The sequence below is a fragment of the Bos indicus genome, chromosome 6 (genome assembly GCF_029378745.1).
Source record: "Bos indicus isolate NIAB-ARS_2022 breed Sahiwal x Tharparkar chromosome 6, NIAB-ARS_B.indTharparkar_mat_pri_1.0, whole genome shotgun sequence".
In the NCBI taxonomy this organism is placed as follows: Eukaryota; Metazoa; Chordata; class Mammalia; order Artiodactyla; family Bovidae; genus Bos; species Bos indicus.
The window spans coordinates 78,552,492-78,558,825 of record NC_091765.1 but is presented as its reverse complement, the minus strand read 5'-3'; the positions used below and the strand labels follow the sequence as shown (position 1 = coordinate 78,558,825).

The 6,334-nt window shown below is 35.9% G+C and overlaps 1 non-coding gene across 1 annotated transcript; it reads left to right on the top strand.

Annotated features, from left to right (window-relative positions):
• The first annotated feature begins 1,117 nt into the window (after positions 1 to 1,117).
• Positions 1,118 to 1,189, top strand: TRNAC-ACA (transfer RNA cysteine (anticodon ACA)). Its single transcript has one exon. It is a non-coding gene; the product is annotated as a tRNA-Cys (tRNA).
• The last annotated feature ends 5,145 nt before the right edge of the window (positions 1,190 to 6,334 follow it).

Sequence of the window (6,334 nt, the reverse complement as noted above, 5' to 3'; positions counted from 1 at the left end):
CAGAAAAGACCAAAACATGGATATTTCCTACAACAGCTGTTTATTTTGAGATTAACAAACTTTAAGAAAATATCTTCTATAGTTCTTTCTTGAAAGCCCAATATCTAAAATCATCCTATATAGGAATTAGGAGATTTTCTCTGGAGTCTAAATTGTGCCCTCTAACATAAGAAGCACCTATACAGCTTAACTGATTTTTATAGTATGCAAAAAAATTTGAATGAAAGTCAATGTTGAAAATCCTATGGCAGTTAAGAAATACAAATGTAGATCACAATAAGAACATATTTATTTAACATTGTACACCTTTGAGGAGAAGGCAATGGCACCCCACTCCAGTACTCTTGCCTGGAAAATCCCATGGGTAGAGGAGCCTGGTAGGCCGCAGTCCATGGGGTCGCTAAGAGTCGGACATGACTGAAGTGACTTAGCAGCAGTACACCTTTGAACTGAATTTGGAATTTTTTTTTCTCCCCAAGATTTCTATGATTAGAATCCAAAGAACGTTCTTTCTAATAAAATTTATGTAAATTAGTATTGAATTTATATCATCTGTTTGTATTCCCTTAATTTAGGGACTATGCTAATCTAATTCAGGGGACAATAAGACTTAACTGTGGTCATAAATACTAACACTTAACTACAAACAAATTCAAAATATCTATAACCTTCAAATGGAACCTGAAGTTATCATAAAAAATATCTATTTAATTTAGCTAACTTTAAATATCATGTTTTCATATGAACTTAGAAAAGAACTCATGTCCAAATTAATGTCCTTACATTCAAAAATATTTTTCTTAGCCCAATTCTTATCAAAATTCAAGCAATACATGCTACTACATGCCTGACTATCATGTTCTGATTAACAGGACTATGAATAAAGACTAATAAAATGTCCTAGAAGTCAAATGATACCAGGATGCCAGTGTTATTCTACTATTGTAGCTGTAATTTTCTGGAGAACAATAATTTGAGAAAACAACTTTATCTGCACTTAATATGGCCTCAGCACAGTACTTTGCACATAGAAAATACTCCACAAATATTAGTTGAATATTTCTTATATTGCTACAGTTTTCTATTGCTGTGCAACAAATTACTGCAAACTTAGACTTCCCTGGTGGCTCAGATGGTAAAGCATCTGCCTACAATGCAGGAGACCCAGGTTTGATCCCTGGGTTGGGAAGATCCTCTGGAGAAAGAAATGTCAACCCACGCCAGTACTCTTGTCTGGAAAATCCCATGGACAGAGGAGCGTTGTAGGCTACAGTCCATGGGGTCGCAAAGAGTCGGACACGACTGAACGACTTCACTTTCACTTAGTAACTTAAACCAACACACATTATTACCTCACACTTTATATGTACCTTAAGACTGAGCACAGCTTAGTTAGGTCCTCTACTCAGGAATTCACATGGCTGCAATGAATGTTTCAACTAGGCTGTGTTCTCATCTTCAATCTTGACTGGGAAAGAATCTACTGCTGCTGCTAAGTCGCTTTAGTCGTGTCCGACTCTGCGCGACCCCATAGACGTCAGCCCACTAGGCTCCCCCGTCCCTGGGATTCTCCAGGCAAGAACACTGGAGTGGGTTGCCATTTCCTTCTCCAATGTATGAAAGTGAAAAGTGAAAGTGAAGTCACTCAGTCCTGTCCGACTCTTAGTGACCCCATAGACTGCAGCCTACCAGGCTCCTCCGCCCATGGGATTTTCCAGGCAAGAGTACTGGAGTGGGCTGCCATTGCCTTCCCTAAAGAATCGACTTGCAACCTAATATAAGTTGTTGACAGAATTCATTTCCTTGCAGCTGTATGACTGAGGGTCTCAGCTTTTTTTCTGGCACTTGGTTAGAGACTGCACTTAAAGGATATCCACAGTTCCTTGCCATGTAGGTTTATCTAATATGGCTGCCTAGTTCATGAAGTCCACAATAGAATCATTCACCTCAGGGAGGGCCCCATCCTTATTTTAAGCATTTTTGTATGATTAAGTCTGGTTCACCCAAGATAAGCTCTCTTTTGACTAATGCAAAATCAACTGATATATGACCTTTTTTACATCTGCAAAATCTCTTAATGTTTGCCATATTCTATTGATATAGCAAATCACAGGTCCCACTGACACTCAAAGCACATGCACACCTGGGGCAGGGAATCCTGGGGGCTACCCTAGGATCTGTCTGCCACAGAGGAGATCTGATTTACAGGAAAAATCATGAGGTTTGTAGTTATACTAACATAGCCTTACTGTCTGGAGAAGGTAAAGGCAACCCACTCCAAATTTTCTTGCCTGAGAAATTCCATGGACAGAGGAGCCTGGTGGGTTACAGTTTATGTGGTTGCAAAGAGTTGGACACAACTTAAGAACTAAGCGACAACAATCTTTACTGTCACTTTCTGTATCATTTCATCTCTGTAACTGTCACTCTATCTATAAAAAGAAGTGATAATAATAAAAATAAATTTATATTTAAAAAGTAATAGTTTTGCATTATTAGTATGAATAAAAATTATGAATATGTAGTAATTCATAAGTGGCTGGTAGTGATATTTTTATAGCCTAGCCACTGTGTGAGGAATCAGAAAAGATCAGACATGATTTTGCCGTCAGTAAATTCAATGAATTTGTCAGACCTACATTGAACCAAATGTGTCTGTCACTGATGCATACCAAGTTCTTGCTTTCTTCTCTGGGTTCAGTTTTCAACATTAGAGTAGGCACCTTGCACAAGCAAAGAAAAGATGAGCTTCTGCTTTTTAAGAACCTATTATTGATTAGGCTTTGTGCTGTATGATGAGATAGAGTAAAAGAGATGAAGAGACAGACATAGGAGACAGACATAGATATGTCTGTATGAATATATATGTATATTGCATTCATATATATGATAAGAAGGAAACATTATTAATCCTATTTTACACAAGGAAACTAATCTAGGACTCTAAGGAAAACAATAACACTGTCACACATAGTGGCTAGGAACAAGATAATTTAAGGTAAAAACCTACATGTAAATGACCACTTTCAATTTGAACAAATTATTTAATCTCTCTGTACTACTAATAATACAGCTGGCCCTCCTGTATCCAGGGGTTCCACATCCATGGATGCCAAGTGCTCACTTCACTATGCTGTTTTATATGAGCGACTCAAGCAACTGGATTTGGGTATCAGCGGGTGTCCTGGAACCAATCCCCCTGAAGATACCAAGGAACAACAGTACTTGCCTCCATGGATTATTGCAAATATTAATTGAAAAACATGTAAAGCATTTTGCACTTGCCTAAAACAATTCACAGTAGCTCTTATTATCATGATTTTTATTTTTGGTAATGGAAGTATTAGTATGGTTTGGAACTGGGATTCAATTTCAGGTCTGACCACTAATAATTGTCTATTCTCTGTGTCATGTTAGAAGGTACTAATTTCCCTCAAAACTAGGTTGAGTGCCTAACTCAAAGGTCAAGTTGCACGCAACTAAGTAAGCAATAAACAGCACGGATCCACAAGATTGAGTTCACTCCATCTCAAGTGGCAACTAGAGAGTTTCAACATAGAACAAGAAGAGTCCCCAAAGAATGATGACCTGGAAAAGCTAATTTTTATTCACACAATGAAATGGGGAATTGCAAACAACCTAGGGTGCTCTTTGTTTCAAAAGCTGTTGCACAGAAAAACAAGGGCTTGTCAGTTTCCTATGGGAGACCATGTCTAGTCTGGCACTCATTCACTAATCTTCCTTCTCCACTAATCATATTATATTTTCAGGTAATATATCTCCAAAAAGTGCCTAATAAAGAAAATCCAAATAATAAAAGGTAAGGGATAGTATTGTCTCAAAACTCACCCTATCTCAGTACAAGTCTTTATAGGAAGGCAAAAAATATATCAAATTAATATTAATCAGCCTTTCTCATATATATTAAATATTTCATCATCCAGTACACTACTTAAAATAGGAAATTTTATCTGCAGATTTTGCCCTAGAGATCCATTTTGATATTTTAAATTCCAACTTTAAATAGAAATGGAACATACTAGGACAGGATGGAACAACACAGAAGTTACATCTATTGGGTTAAGCTGCTTTCTGTGTTGGGTATGGGAATAGGTGTCCAGTTGTCCAGGCTGAGCATTTATTTTAAACTGGTGGCTGTTAATCACATAACAAAGAAGGCAAACTCCCTATAATAGGAAAGGAAAATCAGTTAACTAGAAATACATCTGCATACATCTAGCTCATTTTATTTTCTTCATAAAGTGTTAGAAAAATAAGCTGCAAAAAATACATGTATAGAAAGTTGTGGCCATTGTATTTCAATTATAATCCCTAGGAGTTAAAAAAGAAAACTTCATTTTCAACTGAGGATTGTTAAGAATCCAAATTTTCTTTTCTTCTTCCTAATAATTGTAAACCACTAAAAATTCATAAGACTTTGAAAGGAACCCTGGAAATCATTCCAGTCTGCCTCCTTATTTTCTAAATGTGTGCAGGAAAGTCTGGAGAGACTTAGCAACTTGCCTATATTATCCAGGTTTTAGCTCCTCACGGAAAGAGTAGAAGTCATGTCACCCTGCAGCCTTTATTTTCCATTAAATTTTTGCCTTCTGGGCAAAATTATTTTTCTAACTTCAATACTGCTCTCCAAGTTGGGGGAGGTTTTGCTTTGTTGGCCTTTGACAGTTTTATGGATAATTTTTTTCACTGCACATCATCACAGATGCATTTATTATCATGTATCTTGATGTTTTGTACTTAGCCTCAAATATTTCAGGCAGACATATTTGGTAATGCTTTGTCAGTTTTTCAATAAAGGAAAAGACAGCAGCTGAGGTATGTACCTTTTCTATTACAAACAGGGTGGCAAGACTACTGAGTTTTAAACTACTTTTGATGACTTAGATTAGGAAACCTTGTCAGAATAAAGGGAACTCAAATTCTGATTGATTAGTGTTTTCTGGTACATCATAGTCGGTTGCCTTAGACCAAGGATTGTGTTAATGTTATTTGTGTGTTACTGAAGACAATCAGAATGTGACCACTCAATTGCTCTTCTGCTGCTGCCATCACACACACACACAAAAAAAATGATGAATTTTATAAGAGGTTCTCAGAGTACAGAAATTTTGAAGAAAGAAACAAATGCATTAGTGGCATGCAATATTTCAAGAACACTGTTCTGTTTGCTTCCTTCCCCTTTAAGATATTGTCTTCTAATATATTACTATTTTCCCTGTTTATCGTTTTTCTCTACCTCACTGTCTACAATGTAAAGAATATGGAGGTTTGGTAAATGTGTTTTGTTATTTTGGTTATCATTTCTTTCTGGAAAATATATGAAAACATAGAGAATAGAACACTGCGAATTTTTCCTAGGGTTTCCCCCCTTCTAAACTATAATATTCTGTTTCCTTTTAAAAGCTATGAAAACTCTTATAAATAAAGTTATGTTGTACACATAATATCCATGATACACTTCAGCCACTCCAACCCCAATAGTTTCTTTATAAATTGTTTATACTTAGTTTTGCTTAATTAGTTCCTGTTTTCTGTACTCCTAATTCTTGTGTTGAGCTTATAATACAGCAAATATCTGAGGGGCTGAAAAGGAACTAATTGTTGCTTAGAGAATATTGCTTACCAGAGTACTTTATGTATTGGTCCTGGTTCTAACTCCTCAGATCAATTTTATCAATGCTGAAGACTTTTATGTGTTTAATCAAGATCAATTAGGTTTTAGTGCAAATTCATCCCATCTTTCCAAAGTATTTAGTATTTAATAAATCAGATGCAAATTTAGATAGCTATCTACCTTCCCTAGCATTTTTAATATTTTTACAAATATACTTGCTTCAGCATAAAAATTCATCTGCCAGTCATAATTAAGTTTTCTAGCTTAATATAGACAATTATAACCATGGAATGTATTTTGCCATTATGTTGACACCAGGTGGAATTTAACCTCTTGAATACATTATTCTGTAATATATTTTGATTCTCCAGTTCTTCTAATTTTAGGTACAAAAGTTTAATACAGTTTGCTTTTTGACTTGCTGTTGGATTTTCACTGAGAGCTGCCTGGGCTTGCCTTATTTGGGGAGGGGGGGAGGTGGGGTGGAGCCATCAGATGAACAGAAAAGGAATAATTATGTGATTTATGAGGATCTAGTGAGTACTTTCTTTTTCATTTCTGATTATATTTTTTCTGCTTTTTTTTTTCCCTGCTGTGATTCTCTTTTTTTTTCCTCCTGCTTTTATTCTTTCCCATTCTAAATGAAGGCAATCCTTTAATTCCTAATCTTAATTATTTTGAATTTCCTGCACATCAGTG